Below are 24,336 nucleotides of genomic sequence, written 5' to 3' on the forward strand. Positions count from 1 at the left end.
AATGATATTTACAACGAAAGGTAAATATTGAACGTTTTGATTTATGGAATGGCTGAACCGGGGGTGTTTGTTTTCGAATCATATGCCTGTATTAGTTGCTTTTCAAATAACGTATCGCCCAGTTTGTTTAGCGAAAAGTTGATAAAACCACCGTAACAAATTATTGCAATTCACTCTCTCAAAAAGCTTTAGCCAGCATTTTAAATTTGGATCGCTTTCGTTTCATGCTATAAAACGTGATACACACGGAAAAATGAAAGCGATATTTATTGTTGAAAAGTTTTAAAAAATACAAGTGTTGAAAAGATTAAAAATATAAATGTTAAAAAGTTTAAAAAATACAAATGTTAAAAAGTTCAAAACATAATTAAGAAAAATTAAAAACAAATTGATCCCCTGCTTAAATAAGCAGGGGAAAAAAACCCTGACCCAAAACCCTGACCACAGTTTATGACCTCAATGGTCTCCTGAAAAATTTGGCCTTCCATGGCAATGTTCCCCGTTCTTCTGGTGTCTTGCCGCCTTAAAGTAATGTTTCTCAAGGCCTGGAAAGAGAAAATTAAAAAATATTCAATTAATACATTTGTTGTATTGATTACGAGAGAAAATACTGATTAATACTCACCACTTTGAGGGCTTCCCTCTCTTCTGGATAAATATCCAACATCCTTATCATCACCTCACCTCACATTATCACATCACGATGGGGGTGGTATAGGGGGCACGCTACATGCTGCCCAGTCCATACACTGTCCACAAGGCAAGCCTCGTGGATTATGGCTGCCCAGCATAGCATTCCCCCGCCGCCGCTCTCTTGGCATATGGGGCATAGTCCTTCCTGCAAGAGAGAACAAAACATAAGGCGTTTTTACAAGGTGCGCACGGTGTCTCATTTCGTGACTGCACATGAGGTTGTTTACCGTTCAAACTGAAAGCGTGGACGTGATCGTTTCATTTGACACAAGGATCTGAAGCGAATATTTATTTGCAAGGACACCTCAAACATTGTAAGTATAATTTATGCTACATTTTACAATTTCAGAGCAGTAGATGAAATTCTCGAAAAGGTTTTACAAGCCAATTCATTCTTTGCGCAAAGTAACTAACAGGAGAAATCAAGACAACTACAGTTTGATTTTAAACTGTATGATTTTCACAGTTGTAGAAAAAAATTTATTTATTTATAATTTATTTATTTATATTTATTTAAAATAAAATATCCAGAGCTTAACAAAATACCTTAATATAGGAAATTAACGCTCCACGAAATTAACGCGAATTTCAAAAATTCGTGTTAATTTAAGTCGCGTTAATAAATGTTAACGTTAATTTCCGCGCCGTTAATTAAGTGGAGCGTTAATTTCCATGACCTTAATTTCCATTACTTTGGCACCAATTTCTCGATACAGTCCTTGCGTTCTTGACTCCTAGGAAAAGGCATTATTTCATCAGAGTAAAAATCTGTCGGCCGAGTCACTGAAACTGTGAAGAACGCTCGAGGCGGTCAATTTCCTTTTCTTAACCCCTTACGTTTAGGATTATACGCCTAGTGTTGAAATAGACTTGTTTCATTGTGTACGTCGCGTTAATTTCCTTCATTTTGAAATGTTAATCTCTCTTTCGCGTTAATTTCCTTTATTGGGAAGTAATTTTTCTTTCAATTCGCGTTATTTTAAGTCGCGTTAATTTCAAATACCTTAATTAATACAAGCGTTAATTTCCCATAATAAGGTATAAAACAACTTTTAAGTTTGCACAACTTTCGCATTATAGGCTCAAAATGATTGTGTAAACGCCACAGTGATTCGAAAATATTTTTTCTGATATCATCGATTTAGTTAACTAGCTTTAAACCGCACATTTGACTTATGAGAACCGTAAATGGTTTAGTTTTAACTATTTTACCTGACATTTTTATCGGAGGGATTGATTGTAAAACTACTTTAGGTTTACACAGTTCATTTTAGACTCAAAATGCTTGTGTGAACGTCAAATATATTTTCACAACGCAGGTATGATTTCTAATAACTGTAACATCACATCTTAAATATTATGATAACATTGATTCAGTTAAATTTAAAGCTAGCTTTTAAACCGATTTATTAGAGGGCTAAATGGTTTTGTCATGGCTTTAAATTCGCCAAGGGAAAATATATTTAGCGACAGGATTAATTCAAAGTTTACAACAAACTTACTTCCTGTTCTTCTTCTTTTATAGTCAATTTGCTCTTCATTTACCCTCATATGCTTCTTTACCCCAGAATGCCTGTCAGTGATTAAGGTTGCAACTGTCACTTCAGCATTTTTACCACAGCTATAATCTTTGACAAAAGTAGTTGACACACTGACTTCGCTTTGCAGTTTTTATGACAAATTTACTACTAGTTTTTACATTTCATGACTGTCTGCTAAATTAACCCCCCCCCCATCCAATGTTGTAAAATGGTAGCAAAGGACTCCTAGAAACAAACTACAACATTGATTGGGGGGAAGGGGTTTGAAAAGGTGGGGCAAAAGGATGAAATTGGTCCATATAACAATAAAAAAGGGGCGTAAGTTTTATTATTAAGGAATAAAACCAGGCAAAAAATACTGTTTGTAAGTACTTTTTTGCTGCTGAGTTCCACCAAGCGGTAGGCACCATATTTTGCACAGTGGCCAGGGGAATTGCACCTTGTGTCACCACCAACATCTATGGCTCTGCCCTGGAATGATGTCAAAAGGGACTGTTATTCGCCATTCCAAATACTACTTAGCAGGGATAAGATGTAATTTCTGAAGGTAAAAGTATGCCCTAAGTGAAATGTAGGACATTCCTAAAAAACTGGCTACACATGCGGGATTGCTTCCTGTAAATAGTGTTCCAGCCACACACATGTTACCCCATGGAAGTGCACCATCACACTGTTGGCTCCTCCAAAATTCTGGTGTGTCCTTTGCAGCATTTGGCCTCTATGACGACCATGGTACCAATGATCTTTCGAATTTTAGGTACTGATGGCGCAAGACACGTAGAGCTGCTCAGCAGTGTGGTTGCAGACATAGCTTCGGTCAAACATGGGTTTGGCCATTTCTTTTTGAATGCAGTTGCAGCAAAGCAGAAAGACCAACTTGTCATTCTGGCGAAGAGGTTACATGGGATCTACTCCCACTCGCATTCCACACCATCACTATATTGCAGCCCTTGTCTCACATTACAGTTGGAACACCCATGCCAGAAACAGTCCTGGTATACTTTATTGGTCTGCTCGTTGTACCCCTCCAGGGTGTAGCGACTGTTTGGGATGGGGTATTCACCCTGGTTGGCTGTGTGCCGACCGGAATCCCCACAGACTCGTGGTGTAGATTGTCTGGAGACTGTGGCAAACAGTGTTCCTTCCAGTGCAGCCATTCCAGGGCAACTTTGGAGTGGTTGGTCTTCATGCGCCATCCGTGCAGTGGTTCCGAGGGGATGGTATTGGGTGCCATGCAGTTCTGTCGGAGATCTCTGTTGCAGGCTGAGGCGATCATCATGTTGTCAAAAGGGTTGAACTCTAATTGTTTCTCGAACAGGCGTTTGAAGGTGAGACATCCCTCTTTCAGCAACTTCACGTGGAACTCACAGTACTTGGTCAGATACTTTTGGAAATCAAATTACACATTTTCTGCCACTTGCTCGTCGTGTCACTTCTCAAAGTCTTTTTTTTTTTTTGAAGTCTTAAAAGACTGCCCACGGACATGGTCTCAGGCATGTTATGCTGCTTGTTGGGAATGTGACCCATGTACTCTTGGTTCTCGGGAGTGTTGAACAGAGATGAGAAAGGTATCCCTTCTTGAGCTCCGTGAGGCCAAAGGGCTTGGGAAAGGCAGAGAGAGGCATCTGGAAGAATGAGAGGGAGTTGATGAAACATATTTTTAAAAGTCCGACCTTGTTTGTGGTATTCGTTGTCAACTTAATAACCATCGTAGCCCTGAAAGTTGTGGACGATCACTGTGACAGGCCAGGTGTCATTCTCAGTTAACGAGTCGAGCCAATCAAGGAATTCACGTACACAATGTTCATCTTTGAAACCAACTGATGTGTCGTCATTCTCCGTTTTGGCAATCAGCAAGTTGGGGACGTGACGCCCGGTGTCCTGCATGGCTTTGATGTTGAAGAACACGTGAAGAGGTGGTTTGATTCCATGGTGGTTCGATTTCCATGTCTGTCTTCATTGAATTCCATGCCTGCACCACTGGCTCTAATGCGGCACTTCACCTTTTTTTTTTCTTGGGGGGATTTGGCCACCTGAACAAAACGTTTTTGGCGTGGCCACTTCCATGTACTTGCGGCAAGATCTGCATTTCACATACCCACATTTGTGTCGTTGCAGCTCTTTGAGCCCTACCAACAATTTCAAGCATCCGAGACACTTGGGATGATGGGTGCACACGCTGACATTCTGAACATTGGCGGTTTTATCTTTGTAGGACCACATCATATGTTGTCACAGACACATTTCCCGATGAAAGAGCCATTTACAGGACCCGCATTCAAGCCTACGCAGAAGGGACAAAGACTCAAGGTACGAGCTGGTGTGAGAATGAAAAAAATGGTGGAAAGCAGGGAAAAAAGAGATGCTTTGCAGTATGCACTAAGCAAAAGAGGAACTCCTTTATTAAGCGTGAAACCCAAACAGTGGGATTTTTTTTATAAAAGTCCTCATTGTAAAGAAAAAAGATGTTCTCATCATTTTACCAACTGGATATGGGAAGTCGCTTATTTATCAGCTTCTGCCTGACATTTTTAATTATGTTCGCAAAACCAGTACTTCAATCCTTTTGGTTGATCTGCCTTTAACGGCTCTCATCAGAGAATCAGACTGAAAAGCGTCGGACTGAAGGCCTGTATATTTCTTAAAATTGCAAGGGAAGAAAACATAACCAATGAGGCAAACGATTTTGAATTTGAGGGAGATTTTGACGAAGCTAGTGTTATTTTTGCTCACCCAGAGGTGCTAACAGGAAGCAAAAGGTACAGAGAAGTTTTGCTGTCCGATGAGTTTCAGGAAAATGCCATCCGTGTGGTTGCTGATGAAGCACACTGTATAGTGGACTGGTATGTTGTGTTACATTTTCTGTTATTTTTTGTGAATTATTCATTAAATCTTATATTGTGTTCAAGAAGTTGTTGTGGTTTATTAAGTAGCTATGACCTATCCTTTACCTAAGTTCCTGATATGTTTTAATCTATGTGTATAAACCTGCGATAATTCTGATTATTTGAAGGAGGGCAAGGAAATTTATTATTTTGTGAATCTGGTCTCTCATCTCCACAGTGCATTCAAAATGTTTTAATGATTGTTCCTCACAGTGTAAACATACCAATAATTAAACTTGCGGGTTTGTTCTGGAATTTTAAATGCACAAACCCACCAGCTCTGTTAAAAATTCCATCGGCGAAAAAAACAAGTTTATGTACAGAGTCACTAAATGAGGCAACGTATGCACCTTGTCAACTGCACCTTATAATTTTCTGTCTCTTGCAGGAAGGGCTCTGTCCAATTTCCCAGGAGAGTGGTGGTGGGCGAATGCCATGCAGCCCAAATACATGAGGTGTGACTCGAAGACAGTGTATGGATCGGGCAGCACATAGTCTGCTCAAGCTGCTGCCACCCATATACCACACCAATGGGGCACAAAATCATGAATTGCATGTTACAAATTTATCCAGATGTGGCTCAAGACATTGAAGCAGTGAGCATTAGCCAGTATTTTAATTTCCGTCGTAATCGATACAACAATTGTATTAACTGAATATTATTTAATTTTCTCTTTCCAGGCCTTGACCCAGTCACTGTTAGGAGGCAAATTGCCCGGTGAGCTGGGGAAATAGAGGAAGGGAGAAGGATATTTGAAGAAACCTTGCAAGCCATAAATGTCGACTTCAGTTGTTTTGGAGCAGGTTTTTTTATTTTTTTCCCTTGCTTATTTTAGCAGGGAATCAATTTGTTTTTAATTTTTCTTAATTAGTATACGTAATTGGACTACATGCTGTCCAATTTGGAAATAATTTGATGAAAAAAATTCCGAGGGCAGCCAATTTGGCTGTCAGAGGAATTTTTTGAATCTAATTATTTCCAAATTGGACAAGCATGTAGTCCGGTTACATATTAATTATATTGCTTGCAGTCAGTCAATCCAGCGTAAATAATAAACTTTTTTATATGTCCAGAGCGGTAAAAACATTCAACAATAGTAGGCATAACACAGCACATGCAACTCACTCAAAGCATTGTCTTCACGAATAAAACTTAAACAAAACAGTGCAATTTTATTCACCTGAGTTTGCGAAGCTTGCTACAAAGTGAGTGAAAACACTGCATCAATCAACGAAAGTCGTAAACAAAGTGTCCGAAGAGCTTTACAACTTCTTGAATCTGACATACTCCTTTCCACTATTTCGTTCATACTTCATGGCCGTGTTTTCTTTTTCGAATTTCAGCATAAACGACAAAGAATTGCATCTAGCTAGTGGCGATGAATATCTGACAGATTTCTTGCTTCCCTTTGCTGCACTTACGTTCACCCAAGTTTTGTACTATTAGAGGCGTTTTGCTCTTAGTTTTTGCTTCTTAGTGTAGCTAGCTCCTCCTCTGACAACGTAGAAGATTTCTCTTTGTTGTTACTATTGCTGGAAAGCTCAAAAGGAATGGAAAAACGTAGCAAACTTGCCTTAAAAATTCCGCCATTGTCGACTAACAATGCGACAAGTTTTACCGGGCTGACGCTATGCTTAATGCTAATTGGCTGATATCCGTCACATGTCGCTTTTCCTTTGATTTGATTGGCTGAGACAAAACTGTCCAATTTTTCTTAAATTGGACAGTTTGTGCATTTTACCTGAAAAGTCCTATTCGAAACTATCCAAAATTAATCCCAAATTGGACAGTTCTCAGAAATTAAGGAAAAATAGCTGCGCTGACAATATAGGATTTACTGACAGCTATATAATTATGTTTTAAACTTTTTAACATTTGTATTTTTTTGAACTTTTCAACACAAGGAGGCTGAGTTCTCCAAAAAGGTAAAAGAAGATGTTAAGAGACTCGTGGAAGGAATCAACCTTTTACACTGAAAAGGTTTGCCGTATGCTTACCTTCCACAAATCCCTTACCTGATCAGTTGTAACACTTGGCTCTGGTGTAGATTTATGGAAGAGGAACACATTTGGGCATTAAGAAACAGGTCATATTTAGGCCTGTGAGAAAAAGAGGGTTGGGGCAGGATATGCCATGCTGCTCGGCCTACATTCACAATGAGAGGTCAGGAAAATACTCAGCCCCGCAATTTCCCAGACAGAATGTCTACAATAATTTACGGATCAATCTTCAACCAAAAGGAAAAGAAATATATGTAGCCCCAACTTTGCTCGAATGCAAAGCTTTGGTAAGTGAACATGGACAAATAATTCACGAGAAGCGTGATCCTTTACCAACAAGTGAACTGTAATTGGTTTCTTGGTTAATTGTTTTCAGGTTTCTTCAAAACTTCAAGCTTGATATTGGTCGCAAGGTTCATCTTACCGATATTTTAGAGTTGTTTGGGTGGGTGCGTGCGTAAAACCTTCGGGAGTCAATGGGTTAAAAATCAGTTTATTTCCTGCTAACAAGTCTACCAATAGCCGTGAGCATGGTTGGTAACTGAACATTTGAGTTTAAAAAACAAAAACATGTTTTAATGCTTCTCTGAAAAGTGATTTTTAATATCTTTAAACATTGTTACAATCAAGGCGTTTTTAGGCTTGCTAATTGATTATTACTGAGTTTCCTTTTTGTTCCTATAATTCGAATAAACGCCACAATGCGGCGTTTATTTCGAGGGCGGCGTTTAATCGAAAAAATATGTTGTACTACTTTATTAATGCAAATGCTGCAAGCTAAGTGGCTGAAATATTGTACAATACCGCACATTAGTACGTGTAACGACTTAGTTTTTTTCTACTGAAAATACGTTAATCTGATTGGTTCTCAAAAAATTTTCCATTCGCTCATAGGAAAGATCGTGCGTGCGTTGCTGTTTAAAGGCATGGTTCTTCATGATTTTAGTGAACCACTTTAGCTCCGACATATAATTTTCTTTAAAAAAAAACAGTTATCATTGCGGCTGCGGCTGCGCCTAAATGCAATTGATCCATTTCAGAAATGTAAATAGAAAATTGTCACATTTTTAACGTTTACTGTGTATTTTTAAGATGTCTTCAAGATCCCCCTTAACACAATACATGTGAGTGACACTTACCAGACAAGAGATGTCGACAAGAACTTTGTGGAGGACATCAAGGGGGCAATGCTGGAGAAATTGTCGTTGGACAGTGTTGTGTATCTCACCACCGTTGGCAACCCGTTTGACGGCAACTATATTTTAAAGGAGGACTCCTAGTTATATATACTGGTGGAACTCATTATTTGTAAGTGTTCATATTGGTATTTTAAATTAAGAACCTTGTGACTGATTGATGGTCTTAGCAAAACCGGCGTCAAAAGCTTAGACTGACCAAATTCATAAACAAATTGTTGGCTACACATGATGGAGACTTGACAACTTGAATACTTAAAGCGCATGAGGTGAAGTTAAAACTTTCATAGAAAGTTTTAAGACAAATTGCTTTGTAACAGCACAAAACAAATTTGCCAAGAATAAGTATAGCAGCATTTCTATCACTGTCAATAATTTTGAAAAATTGTTCCTTCCTGTGGCCAGGATCTTCAACAGTAACTCCTTTACGTTAGTTTTCTCAACGAGGTTTTACTGTCAAATCACGAAGTCTTCCCATCATTTGTTTCAATTATAAGGGAGATTTTTTTGAAGAAAGCAAACAGAATAAAGTACCGATATTTTAGAGTTGTATGAAAGCCGGAAAGGCAGTAACAAATTTTCGTTGAACAAACGAGCTGTTTGTCGCATTGTACGAGATGTTTTCGGAGAATTTGTAGAAATCGAGAATCCTCGCGATGGCGACAGTGAGAGACCTATAAGGGTTTAAACATTGCACAATTGCAGGATTTTAGTCATATCCTGTACGCAAATCTGTAGGTGTTTTTTGCTGTTCACACCCTAGTTGGAACGTGATTTGTACTCTATTGCACAGGTATAGAATAAGTTCCTTTATGTATCTTGTTCAAACTCCCTGAAGAAGTCTGCATGATCAGACGAAACTGGTCAGAGAAAATAAAGCAAGTTGGCAATATCTGTTGCTGTGTGCTACTCACTAGTATTTTTTAAAAAAAATGAAACAAAATTAAAAAAATTATGCTTTGATAAAAAAGTTAATTTGTGCAAAACCTGTCAGAAAGCATTATACCAAACTGTAAGCCGCTTACCCCCTATCTTAAGGGAGCCTGCAGTTTGCAATCTTTAATTAGCGTGAACTCTTGGTTTTTAAATACTGTAGAGGCGACAAAGTAAGAAACGAATGAAACACCAAACCAACGAATACATATGTAACTGTATTTTTTGTTGTAGGTTATGGCATCTTTGGCTCTGGGAAGGAGATCCGCAAACACCTAAAGTCCCTTGAGTTTGAGTACGAATGTGGAGAATTGGTGACCTCTTCTGAAAAAAGTGTTATTCATTAGAGTATGTTACTTCACAGATGTCATTACCCAAACAGTTTAGGAGCTAAAAGGGAGTGACCACCTCGTAAGCCACAGCAACATTCCAAAAAAAGGAATTATGGACTCTCTTCACTGGTGACAAGGGAGGGAAATCAACTAAACTACTTCTCCAAATACTCAACTGCAAAGAGATGCCAGAAAATGTTTTCAAGACCATTATTGATGAAGCTGTCTAAGTGCTGTCTAACATTTCTAGGCTTAACATACAAGTTCAATTTCCGAATTGCAACAGGGAGCCCCAGGATCAAACAGACACCACTGAGAACGTCAGCGTTAAAGGAATCAACAGTTGGCCAGAGGAACGTACAAGGATGAACCCCAATAATGTGCACTGGAGCAGGAATTGTTTCTTGTGTAAGAGGCATGTAAATTCCGCAGTCAAAATTCCAATTAACAAAAATGAAACAATTGAAATTGACCACACTTACATCAAAATTGTCGAAGCATCCTCCACATACAATCTTCCACCCACGTCCAAAGGCACAGATGCTCACAATTTTCAGTGTTGGATAAACTTAGGTGTGGACTGTGAATTTATTGCCAGACTCTTAGGCCTGACAGGTCCAAATGGAACGTATTTCTGTAACTTTTGTAATGTGCAAATTAAGGGTGTTTAAAAGGTAGACCACACACACCATTTCCTTTGCCAAAGCTAGAACACGAACTTGACCGAGGAATGAGAAAATATGAAATGTATGAAAAATCAATACTTCACTAAAGCAAAGCATTAAAAATGTTTTGGAAAAAATAGGAAGAAAGATTCCACTTCCACCTCTTATCTTTTAGCCTAGTTATTATATCTCACTCGAGATTAGTCAAATATTAATATCATCATTTATTTGTAGCATAGTGAATACATTATATTGTATCAGACCAATAATTAAACTCAATTGCAACTAATCCGTGACCAAGCCAAGCTCTCCTGCAGGAAAGCCTGTAATCGAAACCTTCTATTAAAATAACTTCAGAGATTATTCTCAATTCAAATGTAAGAACACAAAGTCAAATTGCTTTGTAACAGCAATAAACAAATTTACCAAGAATAAGTATAGCATCATTTATAGAACTGTCAATATTTATTGAGATTGTTCCTTCCAGTGGCCAGGATCTTCAACAGTAGCCCCTTTACGTTATTTTTCTCCACCGGGTTTTACTGTCAAATCAAGAAGTCTCGCATCATTTGTTACAATTATTAGGGAGATTTTTTTAAATAAAGCAAACAGAATAAAGAACTAGTTTGATGCTTCTCTTTGGATTCAATTCACAAGACACCCCTATTCAGTGGCCATCACAAGAAACATCCATTCAGTCACTATTACTTACAAGTCCAAATAATTTACCATTTCACACAGCTCAAGTTCCAATATCATAATTCATGGGACAATTATTTTGAATAATTTGTTCGCCACTTTTATGAAAAGCTTTTTTAAAAATGAAATCCTTGTAAACATAGCACATAATCAAAACCTAATCATCGCCATAAATGCATTAATACAAGGTGTAGGGAATGGGGGAAGAGTCGCTCAGTTTGGGCATGGCAACGCGAAGGGCAAATACTTCTGCTGTTGAGAGGATGGGGGACGGGTTGCAGGGCTTAAGCAGAGCAAATAAGAGGGGTAAACACCTAAACTGGAATAGGAGATGCTTTTCATGGGTAGATGCGCAGTTTAAATATTTCTGGGGGGGGGAAAGAGGGCATTTTAAATTTGGTGGGCCCTCGGGGGGAAAAGAGGAGGGGGGGGGGACCCGGTCTGGAGAGTATTGAGGTCAACGGTGTCAAAGGAAAGACAGTGGGCATGCCAGTGGGTGGAGTAATGGTAGGGTGTGAAAAGAACATCATGAGAGCCAGGTCTGAAGAACAACTCCTAGAACTGGCCAAATCCAAGCAACGTATTGTCATCCTTTTAGTTTGAAAGAATTTTTCAAGAGAACAACTCCAGGAACGCATTGTTTCGGGAGGGAAAATGGGGAAAATAGCATTCTCGCACTTGATGTCATATTTTTGGAAGTCTTCCAGCACTACACTTTTTGTTATAGTAGTAACTGGCAATAGTAAATGCTCTTGCGCTGCATTACGCTTTCATTTATTATGTGCTTGGCACGTGTGTGAGATACAATTCATTGTTAGCCACTTTTGCACACACAATTTCACACTATAGAGAACTATTAACGTATCAAACGTTTTCCGTTTTATGTGTTCTTTGAAGTTATTATGGTTGAAAAATGAATACTAGTTGTCATAGGCTTGAAACAACGTCTGGAAAAAGCACAATACTCAAACTTCATTACACCTGTTTAGGAAGACCATGCCAAACATTGAACTTTCAATAAGAAAAAGATATATCTTTTTCTCATTTGGTCTACCTGTTCGTCATATCCTCACCTTTTATGGTCAGAATTACACCAATATCATATTGGTGTTATTCTGATCATAAAAGGTGAGGATATAACGATCAGGTAGAAAAATCTATATGAAAAAAAAGCCGGTATGAGAGAATTCAAATAACGTTAGAAGAACTTTCAAAATTGTCATATTGGTGGTGCCAAGATATTTATTTCTTTCTCTTGCAGGAAGTGCTCTGTCCAATTTGCCAAGAGGGTGGCGCTGGGGGATATGCCGTGCTTTTAGGCCCTAATACACAATGTGTGCCTCATGGACAGCGTATGGGTCGGGCGGCACATAGCCTGCCCCTGCTGCCGCCATACCCAACACCAATGGTCCAGCAGGTAATTAATCGGATGCTGGACATCTATCCCGAAGAGAGGGAAGCCATGGAGGCAGTGAGTATTAGTCAGTATTTTAATTTCTCTCGTAATCAATGCAACAATTGTATTGATTGAATATTTTTAAATATATTTTTCTCTTTCAAGGCCTTGACTCAGATCACTTTAGGAAGACAGAATGCCCAGTGCGCTGGGGATGAACCCAAGGAGAGGCGAATTTTTGAAGAAACGATTGAAGTCATTAATGTGGGATTCAGTTGTTTTGGATCGGGTTTATTTTTTTTCCCTGCTTTTTCTTAGCAGGGGATCGATTTGTTTTTTATTGTTCATAATTATGTTTTCGACTTTTTATCATTTGTACTTTTTAACTTTTCAACATTTTTATTTTTCTAAAACTTTTTAACATTTGTTATTTTTTTTTTAACTTTCCGTGTGAAATTAAAATCATTGTCATTTTTTCGTGTGTATCACGTTTGATAGCATTTAACGAGAGAGTGAATTGCAATTGCTTGTTAATGTACATCTCCCACCCTTCTACACACTTGTCATCTAAAAGTTCGATGAGCCTATCTTCAGCGTCATACATACTTTTCGTGTTTGTTGAATACAAATGGTTTGCGGATGTAGTCAACTTATGTACTTAAGGCATTAAATTCATGCTTGGTACCATATATTCCTCTAGCCTTCGAGAACAAAATAACCTCAGACATCGTTGCAGTCGTAATTTTCTCATTTAAGTGCGTTCTAATTTTCTTCAACGTTCAAAACTTTTTTCAAATTCTAAACGGTTTGCGTAGAACTTGCACGAGCAATTTCTTAACGGTAAACTTTTATGCACGAGCTAAATTGCCTCTCTGTATACGTAATAAGCCTTGCGTAATTTTTTGTTACGCCGACCTCAACCGTGTAGTCAAGCTGTAAAAAGGTTTGGGAGGAACCTTCTTTTTATGGTAAGCTGGAGTTAAACTAAACATTTTGGACAAAAGGAGGACGATATCGCGACTCCGAGTGGCTCTTTTGATCACCTCACCAGAAGGATAGAGGTATTCATCATTCAGCGATGCATCGGAGCCATAAATGATTAGATCGGACTTTATGCAGTCGATTGAAAACAGTTTTGTTTGTGGCCAGCTTGTAATCCTTGTTTTACGTTCATTATTTGGAGAAGGCACAGAGTTTTTGCGTTTCTTTAGGTGATCGCTTACGCTTTAAGTTCAGGAGAAAGATATGTTGGAGGTAAATAGTTTATGCGAAACATATCAAATATGACTTTTTTTTCGTCGATATGAAACTTGTAAAGAGGTGTAAAGAGCTCTTTAACCGAGCATGACATCCACCCAAGAAATGCCACGATCCTTGAACGAGGAATCTCAAGTTACACCAAGAGACTGTTCCTAGAGTCGTGGAACTCTATGGTCGATTCCAACGCGGTTAACGAAAGGAAACCTCTTCCGTACGCTTACACTCCATTGTTAAGGAATTAAAAATTGGATGGCGTATTCAAACATGCCTAGCGTGCGCTAATATTTTAACGAACTCATTTTCAATACTCTGATGAAGGTGGACAGAGGCCACCGAAAATTTAGTGTTTAATAATCTCAGATCGGATGAATCATTCTACTGAAATTACGTCTACCGATCGCCACAGGCAAAGTGTATTTACAAAGCTCTTTAAAGGTGGACTTCTACTTTGATAACCTAAAAGTGGAAGGAAGTCTTCATCACGTCGAAGTTTGGAGACCTGTAACAACTGTAAGTACATTAACCACTATAATTCGCAGTTATAGTTTTGCCGACAGTGTGAAAACTCGACTAGTTTTACAACAAAAAGTAAAATATGTGGTTTTGTATTTTCACTCTACAAAGTATGTGGGAACTAAAGGTCTAAGTTCTTCTGAAATGTATGTTAAGTTTAGGATCTAAATGCCAGTGTTTTATTAAAGAGTTTGTACCTCATTAACATTGTAGTGATTTGATTGCTCATGTGATATTAGTGTTTTCCTGCCTGAACTGCGCGGCTGCCTGCCGGTCTTTCGTTGTTTTAAATGGCAAAATGGTGGCGGCCGACGCCAGGATTTTTTTTCGTGCTTCAAACGCACCTGTATTTGGCATGTTTTCTGTTAAAGCGCCGCGGGAACAAAGAAACAAAAATGTTCAACACCCGGCCCCTGTTGTCGATGACTGTTGGGGAAAAGTATCTGTTATTGTGGGGTACAAGCGCACGGGCCTGCGGTTTCGCAAGTGATACAATTCTTTGTAAAAAAAAACATTTCGACGAGTTGAGTAACATCAACAAAGGAAGGTGCTGTTTTCCGTTCAGGGATTGTGAAAATGTCTGCAAAGGTGCCCTAGTGCAATGCCCTCAGCTTTTTCCCCTGCTTTTGATGCAACTAATTCAGTCCACACTGGAACACTGATATACCAGGGCCACATCACATTAGCTGACAAAGATGAAAGAATTTGTCCAATGGACACGTACATTTCACCAACAAAGGTGAAGGTGGGTGCAGGATGATAACATTATTTCAATTTCAAAAATCACTCTGCATTGTCCAAAAAGAAATTTCGCCAGCTGAAATGTTCGCGCAATTTCTAGCCTTTTTTCAAAACATTTCCTGTTCACCAATTTAGAGCACAATGGCAACATGAGCAGATGAAAAACCTTTTAGATAACCTCCTGTTAGAACATGTGGCTGCATTCATGATTATTCAGAAAATTATGCATGCCAACAGCAGGATCAAGTCCAGTCGATGTACTATGGGCAAACTCAAGCCTCCATTCAAGTTACCGTGCTACATAGGCACGTATTATTTGAAATTGATGGTGAGCAAACACGGAAGAAGATCCGATAATTGTAACTGAACATTTGTTTACCATCTCAGAAGATCTAAGTCACGACCATCATTCAGTCCATGCATGCCGTGTGAATACAGCCAACTACCTTAAAGGTATAAAATACAAAGTTGACACTATGCACGAGTGGACGGATGGCTGTTCGGCCCAGTATAAAAGCCGCCATTGTATGGGGGACGTTAGCTATTCCAAACTTGACTTCGGATACACGACCATTCGTAACTATTTTGAGACTTCTCATGCGAAGGGTCCACAAGATGGCCAACTACCTTAAAGGTATAAAATACAAAGTTGACACTATGCACGAGTGGACGGATGGCTGTTCGGCCCAGTATAAAAGCCGCCATTGTATGGGGGACGTTAGCTATCCCAAACTTGACTTCGGATACACGACCATTCGTAACTATTTTGAAACTTCTCATGCGTAGGGTCCACAAGACGGCCAACTACCTTAAAGGTATAAAATACAAAGTTGACACTATGCACGAGTGGACGGATGGCTGTTCGGCCCAGCATAAAAGCGGCCATTGTATGGGGGACATTAGCTATTCCAAACTTGACTTTCGGATACACGACCATTCGTAACTATTTTGAGACTTCTCATGCGAAGGGTCCACAAGATGGCCAACTACCTTAAAGGTATAAAATACAAAGTTGACACTATGCACGAGTGGACGGATGGCTGTTCGGTCCAGTATAAAAGCCGCCATTGTATGGGGGACGTTAGCTATTCCAAACTTGACTTTGGTTACACGACCATACGTAACTATTTTGAGACTTCTCATGCGAAGGGTCCACAAGATGGCGCCGGTGCCAATTTAAAACATAAGGCCCACATGGCTGTTATAAGACGCGAGGTAGTCATTCAGAATGCAAAACATCTATATTTGTCCTACCCCTTATAAGTGTCACCCCTTTTTAAATAATACTAAATGCCCCTGCGTTCATTTGTCTGGTTGGTCTCCTGGTTGGTCATGTAGCTGGTACATGATTTTTGATTGACCTGCCTTTCATTTGTTTAATGTTGGGTTTGGTCTACATTCGCTACTCACATGAACAAGGAAAATGGAGTTATTCCTTCCTTTTTAGTAATAAAATCAAAACACACCTGTAAGTTATTTGAAAGCATCATATCCGAAAACAGTGAGGACATTTACGAAAAAGTTGTAAACCGTGTGAACCAAGAGATTACATGTACGGATAAATCTGAGTGAGGGACCAAGCCTGCGAGCCATTAGACCATTAAAAACAGCTGTTAAAAACCATATCAAACAAAGAAAAAAATAGATGCATCGATGATTGCAACATTGAGACACGTTTGAGTCCCAATATTATTACAATATCGGTAAAGAAATCTGTATGCCAAGGTCTATTATGTTTACAATTTTTGACAGCTAGCGTCTCTAGCTTTTGTAGAACCGAAATGGAGACAAATTCTCAAGCACTGCCTTCTTGGTCCACATCAAGGGCTTATTCCACAAATCGTATGTTGCTATCCAGAACGTCTGAAGATCCTTTGTGACGTGGACTTATGACAGCGAGTGAGTACAATGATACTATTACTTATCACTCTTGCATTGGATTTTCCCAAGGGTGATTATTATTATTATTATTATTATTATTATTATTATTATTATTATTATTATTATTATTATTATTATAATTATTATTTTAAAAATAGACGAGTAACCAGGGTAAGACATAGTAAAATATTAAAAAGCGATCTCTGGTTAAAAATATGATGAAAAACGAGCTTTCGACTACCAGTCTGTAGTCTTTGACAAGTAATGAATAAAAAGCGCGAACGTTAAAATATATACTATAAAAAGTGTGAAAAAAAACAAAATTATAATAAAAACAATAAAAATGTTTGTGTGCGGGTAAATATTGTTATTATTATTATTTTTATTATTATTGTTGTTGTTGTTTGATCATTATTGCTATTATTATTAGGAAAAGAAGCTCAAAGAAGAAATAAAAAATTAGATTAATCAAAATAATTAATAAAACAAAATCATGAAATCTTCTTTTGAAAAAGCAATTCAGATGTTAACTGAATAAACATAATTGACTAGGGAAATAAAAAAGGTTTCTCAAAGAAAACATACAAAATATGTTAGTTATGCATCTGTAATTTAATGAAAAAATTCATTACAAAAGATGGAAATGACCTCCCTAGAACACCGGAATCTATAAAGCGAAAAGAATGCAAAGAAAATATGCTTAATATAAGCATCCATAAATAAGCCGTTGATCAGACTACAATAACGAAATGTTGTTTAGTTCCCCAACATTAAACGTCAAAATGGATACAACCACCAAATAGATTACAAACAGAACAAAATCCCATTTCAGACACATATTATACCATTAACAGTTTATTTTTATTGTTAAGTATCATCACTGCGACAATGACCTGAACAACCACGATGCCTCAGTGATTAAACAACTACGCACACAGACCAGAATAATGCAGCAGGAAGGTGACCTGCAAAGACCGAAATCCAAACAAAACGTGCTAGTAGTACAAAGTGTTTGGAATGGCGAGGAACGATCCAAATATCTTGTTTGGGAAAATTTCTCTACACAAATATTATCCTTGAAATTATTGGTAAACTAATTGTATGCCAAGTTTTATGTTTGTAATGTTTGTCAGCTAGCATCTCTACCTTTTTTTATAACCGAAATAGAGACAAATTCTCAAGCTCTGCCTACTGGCCCACATTAAGGGCTTATTCCACAAATTCTATGTTACCATCAACAATGCTTGAGGCTTCTTTGTAACGTGGGCTTATGACAGCAAGTGAACACAATGACTACATTATTTATCACTCTAGCATTGGATTTTCCAAAGGGTAACTATTATTATTATTATTATTATTGTTTTTATTATTTTAGGAAAGAAGGACAAAGAAGAAACGACAAGACAATAAAGATTGATGAACAATTGAAAAAGTTACAAAAAAGAAAGAACGAAGACAAAGCAAAGAAATCTACTTTTGAAAAAGCAAATCTGTGCAAAACACATGGCAACGTTTAAATGTACAAGGCGGTTTATTTATTTATTTATTTATTGGTTTTATATATTTTTTTCTATTGTAGGAAGAAGGACTGTGCCCAACATTATATTTCTCTTTCAAGTCATTTGCAGCTAGGGCTTTCCACAAGTTGCTCGGCAACTTTTTGGCAACTTTTCATGCTTCGAGCATCTTTTTTCCATTCGAGCAACTTGTTGCATTTTGAACAATTTCCGGACCGAAGATATCCGAAGATTATCCAAATGTTGTTTAAAGGCCAAACGAACGTTTCCGAAGATTTACGAAGTTTGGCGAAGATTTTCTAGAATGTCTGAAGACGTTTCAACTTTCGGCTCATTCTGCATTAAAATATTCCAAAAAAATCCTCAGCAAACATGACGTCATCACTTTACAAATTCTCCTTTTTATATTTTATTTAGGTCCTTCTTTTGCTGTAACATTGCATAAAACTGCTTAGAAATCTTTTTTTGTTTAGAAATGTAACCATCAAATGGAAATTAGCATATATTTAACGAAATTATCTTGATTAGAAGCAGCGTTTTGGATTTTTTGGAGCAACTTTTAATATCAGAAGCAACTTTTTTGGAGTTTTGGAGCAACTTTTGAGCAACTTTTTGAGAAATTACGGGCAACTTTTTGGGAAATCTCAAGCAACTTGTGGAAAGCCCTATTTGCAGCCCTGCCAGAAAGCCGGAAGGAGGCTCAGAGGGCCAGCTACAACGCTGAAGACATCCAACTATTTGGAATAATCCTTGAGACCACTTAGGCCGGCTTTGAATCTGGTGTTTTACTTTTTTTTCCTGCTGATTTTAGCGTGGTACCAATTTGTATCTAATTTTTGTGAATATGTTTTTTTTTTAGCTTTTCATCATTTTTTTTTTCAACGTGTATTGTATTATGCAAGTTATTGTTAGTAATTTATTTTAAGTACTGTAATGTTTTGTTGCAAAAAAAATAAACAAATTACAAAAAAAATCCAAGTAGAGAAGTGAATATGTAGTAATGAAAACACTGGCAGAAACCACAATGATGTATATGTTTATTCCTTACCAAGTTCTGTACCAAGCCTCCCTTAAATGCGCGAGCTTAAAAATGGTTCTAAACCATTCTTAGGTCATGTTTTAGAAACACGTACCAAGCCTCCCTTTAGTATATCCTCTTTCGGAAAGATTTTCTTCAGTTATAATCTAAGCTTCCGAAAACCCAGAAAAGATACTTCTGGTAAATGCGAGAGCTTGAAAATCGTTCTAAACCAATCTACGGATGCAGAATAAGTTGCCAAAAGAAGGACTCTGAGTTAATTAGTTCTTCTTAACCAAGCAGGTCTGTGATTGCGAGCGGAAACCGAACAACCCATGGGCCCTACATCAAGACAAACCCTGTCAAGCTACCTTAAAAACAGAAAACCAAACCAAATTTCAATTTACCTCCCATTTCTTATGTCCATATCATGACCAGAACCTCATAAACTTAATAAATTTATCTGCAAAACCTTTAACTATAAACAAACAACTTATTCAGACAGCGTTTATACTATTGTCACCAGTCGTAAACTACCATGGCACCAGCTGCAATTCAGTTTGTTACTATGACACAGTCGCGAAAACTCATAATTAATTCATCCCGTCACATCTCCCAAAAACCACATCACAAATACATGTATCCACATTTCTCAACTAATCATCCACAACACATCCTTTTAGGCCTCATTAAGAGAGAAGCAATACACCACAGCAAAAGCAATATCCAACTGCCAAAAAAAAAAGTGCCATCTCAAGCTATTTCCATCGTCGATACTACCTAAGGAAATATATCAACAACCTCACTGCCAAACATAAAACTTCCTTCTGCACCGAAAACTTCGAAAAAATCCCTGGTTACATAAGACTGCATTTATTAAAAATGTTCGGGTTGTAGCCAGCCATTCGAATTAATAAGTTGACACTGGCTAAAAATATTGTTTTTGGACGTTTCGGCCACTACTGTTGCCTTCTTCAGGAAGATAAAAATGCAAATGTTCAACGGCGTCCTGTTAAAATATGTAACGAATGTGTAAGAATATGTAACGAATGTGTAATAAAAACTAAATGAACTTTCCTAGTGCAACAAAAGTCTCTAGAGCATTCTTAATGAGTCTATAATTTCTTAATGCTATTGTAAACGTTTGGTAGCGCTATGTGTTCGTTTATAGCGTTCCTATCTCGCACAGAATGCCAAGCTTCAAGAATTAGTATTAATTCTAGAACTAAAACAATCTACTAATACATTAACATATAATTAGATGAACAAATTATCATGGCATTATTTTGCTTTAATTTGGAATAACATGGGAGAACAATGCCACAGGGAATAACACCGGCACAAAGTGCATCCTGTACTGTTGGTCAATTTTAACAAATGTTTCTGGCTTAATAACTGCTTTAACTTGGTAGGGTATTAACATTATTATTGATTACGAAACAATGGGCATCATACTACCACATTAATACTTCAAAATGGTCAACAAAAGAAATTGAGTTTTTGGATGTAAGGGTAATTAACGAATGTGGGATGCTTTGGACAGATTTGTTTGTAAAGCCCATGGACAGTCGCCAATACCTGCACCATACATCTTGCCATCCGAACGCATTCAAGAAAGGGATACCATTTGCCCAAAGAAAGAGAAAGGCAGATGTGGACAGAAGAGTCTTTCAAAGAGAAACAACAGAGATGTAATGAAAAAGTACCACTAATGGTTACATATCATCCTAGTTACCGAACATTGATGGAATAGTAAGAGAGTTACATCCAATCCTTGAGTCATTAGACAGGTGTAATGAAGCCATTAATAAGCCCCAATGATATCGTTTAGAAGCCCTAAAGCTTAGAGGATTATCTACTTCGTCAAGGGTAATTAAAAGACTGGAGGATTAGGTTTGCAAAGAGGATCTTGGAAATAGTGGTCCAGAATATGTGAAGTGTTTGACTATAACAGAGGAGAGGCAGTTTCGTATCAACTCGAACAGGCAAAGTATTCTATCAATAATGGCCTTAATTGTAATTTGTGCAATGTTGTCAACCTTATTATGTGTTATAAAATGTTGATTAGAGCATGTTGTGTGGACCACAGCGAAATGTTGGCTAAGATCATAGTTAGTAGAGGGGAGTACTAACTCTGCTTAAATTCGACAACCATAAAGCGAAATTGAAAAGACATGCGACAGTCAGTGAAAGAGAGCAATGCGCATATCTGGACAGAGGGACAAAGTGGTGTGCAAGCTATGAAGGTCCAATTGATTGACAGAGTGAACAGTGAGGACCAGTTGATGGACAAAGTAGGGCAATGGACCTATACTTTACAAACAGTGGGATCAATGACAACGACTTTTTCTTTACACAGAACAAGAGCACCAAGCATACTGGCAATCAAGGGGAGGTGTAGGTATTATTATTATTATTATTATTATTATTATTATTATTATTTCTTAATTCTCTAGTTAATTTCATACTATTTTCATTTTATATTTTTTTATTTCTTTATACTTTACTTTTTACTTTTAAAATTCTCACGTTTGTTTTAGATTGCACACGCGTTGTTTTGATCATTGTTTGTAAACGCCTACTCATGTATCCATGAGCAGCTTAAACTTAGTATATCAACATGGACTTTTGTAACCCACTTTTTTGGCCTGAGGAAAAAGACTGCTTCAAGCAGTCAAAATATATGTGATACATAAATATTGTTACACTCACTTTCCACAGAAATAAATAAAAATTATACCAAGGAAAATTTAATTGAAGGAAACAAACATCACAGAGATCATCAGGGTACATACCCTTTTTCACAAAAAAACAAGGGCTTTTCCAGGTCCTTTCAAGACTAAATTCACATTAACCCTTTCACTCCCAAGAGCTCTATATTTTTTCTATTTACTGTCTGCAATACATCTCCTATAGTTCTGAGAATTCAGTTTCTAATTAAGTTTAATAGATTTCCAGGACTTTCCAGGATCCGTAGTATTTAGGACCAATTGGAAAGTGCAATAGGACAGACAGGACGTGAGAGAAGAGGAGAAGAGAGGTGGAGTGAGAGAAGGCACAACAGACGAGGGTCAGAGAGGAGATAGTAGGGATGTAGGAACGAACTGACAATGGACGTGATGAGAGGAAGAGGAGACGGGTGACCGAAGGAAGGAGAAGACCCACAAAGAACAAAAGTAAAAGAAGGAGTTATGAATACTCGCAAAAATGGGCTAGGAACAATAGATATTCATGGTGAAAATATTCCACCTCAACACCCAATAAATGAACAGTTTTACGCTAAAATAAGATGCTCCGGTTTGAAAAAGAAAAAAACGGGAAACAAGCTTACCTTGCAAAATTCTGACACCTCCATGCAAGCTTTCTCTTATTTTTTGTGCGACTGACCTGCAAATTAAACGACCTTGAGTAACATGCAAGCTTAAAAGAACTGAATAAGTGGCGTTTAAAAAGAGAGAGAAAAAAAACCAACACCTCTAAATTCCAATTCGATCGGGAATCCGAGGGCCACAGGTTTGTCAGTCGAAAGACTGTTATGTGCAATCCTCGTTAAACAAAGTTGATATATTTATTTATTTATTTATTTATTTATTTATTTATTTATTTATTTATTTAAAACTTCCAGCTTTACAATGTCCTCAAAACTCTACGTTTTACTCCTTAATAAATTATTTTCCATAATTCTTTATAGTGTAGTAGTGTTCGTTTTTCGTGGCTGCCGTACTCTACCTTAGAGCGAAAATACACAGCTCTTTAGCAAAGCCAGAAAAGATTGTAAAGAAGACGTCTGCGAGCTAGTGGGTTTACTAGCGTTTAACAATACCGTGTTGGGTTCTCTGTAAGTGCGCACTTTTTTAAAGCAAAAACGTATTTCCTGCTTTTAAACACAATAAAAACACTTAGATGAACTCGAAGGTACTGTAAAAATGACTGGTTTAAAGCTATACCTTAACATTAATCGTGGTTTTTATAGCATACCTTTTGAAATCCTTTTAGCTTCGACGACTCGACGACTGGCTTTCGTCATTCCCTCAAAACTGATGAATGAAAATGGCGCGAAATAGCGACCGAAAGGCATTACCGCTTGGTAACCGCCTTTTTCTTGAGGGCCCGCAATGCGTATATAAGCAGAGATGGGCAAAGCTTGTAGCATTTTTTTGGGAGGGGGAGGGGCTAGGGGTGGTAATATATATTTTCAGCTGGGGCTGGACAAAACTTTAACAATAATAAAAAATATTATTACTTCATTCTATATTTTTCGAAAACGTAACAGTAAAAAGACAGTAAAAGCTTGACCTGGAAGTAGGCATTTCCCAATTATAAACAAACTTTAAATGCAGGGCTGATCAAACAGCTAGGGGCTGATGTTATTAACATGAGTGAAGTTGAACACAGTGAAAATGTACAGCATATAGGATCTAAAAGATCTACGGTCCAAATAAAACTAAAAGTGACATTTAAAAAGCAAGGGACTGCGGACGAAAATGCTGCTAGTGTACGTAGGAGCTGGCGACAGCTCTAATCAGCCAAAAATAAAAAAAATACAGAGACAAGAACTGCAAGGCTGACACTACGTAGAACTGAAAAAACCTTAATCATTTCGTTGTCCTGTTAAGTTTTTTTTTCATTTCTACGTAGTGTTAGCCTTGCCGTTTTTATGTCTGTATTTTTATTTTTGGCTGCCGGATTAGAGCTGTCGCCAGCTCCTATGTACACTAGCAGCATTTTCGTCCGCGGTCCCTTGCTTTCTAATGTCACTTTTAGTGTTTTTTTTTCAATGTCTTTTCTAAAATAAAGCAAAGCATTGTTAAACAAAAAGAGCATAATTTTGAAAAATGATCATAATTTTGAGCATTTTTTGGGAAAAAAGCAAGCATTTCTAGGAGCATAAAATGCCAGCTTTACTTGCATAATCGGGAAATGCCTACCTGGAGGGGTCTGCATAGCGTGCAATACGGGCTTTCCCACAAACCGTAATAGTCTGTCCATTCAATGTGGACAAATGATTTTTTTTTAAAAAAAAGGCCCCAAAAAGTAGTGTCTTTTTCTTGTATCGTTTGAAAAT

The 24,336-nt window shown here is 37.7% G+C and overlaps 2 long non-coding RNA genes and 1 pseudogene across 2 annotated transcripts; 1 reads left to right on the plus strand and 2 right to left on the minus strand.

The window, feature by feature from the left end:
• Positions 1-441: 441 nt before the first annotated feature.
• Positions 442-2,317, minus strand: LOC144650963 (uncharacterized). Its single transcript, XR_013570236.1, has 3 exons — positions 2,196-2,317; positions 626-838; positions 442-545 (listed from the first exon to the last, which is right to left on the minus strand). It is a non-coding gene; the product is annotated as an uncharacterized LOC144650963 (long non-coding RNA).
• A 281-nt stretch (positions 2,318-2,598) lies between these two features.
• Positions 2,599-23,026, minus strand: LOC144652380 (uncharacterized). Its single transcript, XR_013570524.1, has 3 exons — positions 22,929-23,026; positions 22,603-22,658; positions 2,599-2,705 (listed from the first exon to the last, which is right to left on the minus strand). It is a non-coding gene; the product is annotated as an uncharacterized LOC144652380 (long non-coding RNA).
• LOC144647871 (uncharacterized) lies at positions 9,438-11,013 on the plus strand (annotated as a pseudogene).
• Positions 23,027-24,336: the final 1,310 nt, after the last annotated feature.

Source organism: Oculina patagonica, chromosome 4, assembly GCF_052425735.1.
Source record: "Oculina patagonica isolate OP01 chromosome 4, crgOcupat, whole genome shotgun sequence".
Lineage (NCBI taxonomy): Eukaryota > Metazoa > Cnidaria > Anthozoa > Scleractinia > Oculinidae > Oculina > Oculina patagonica.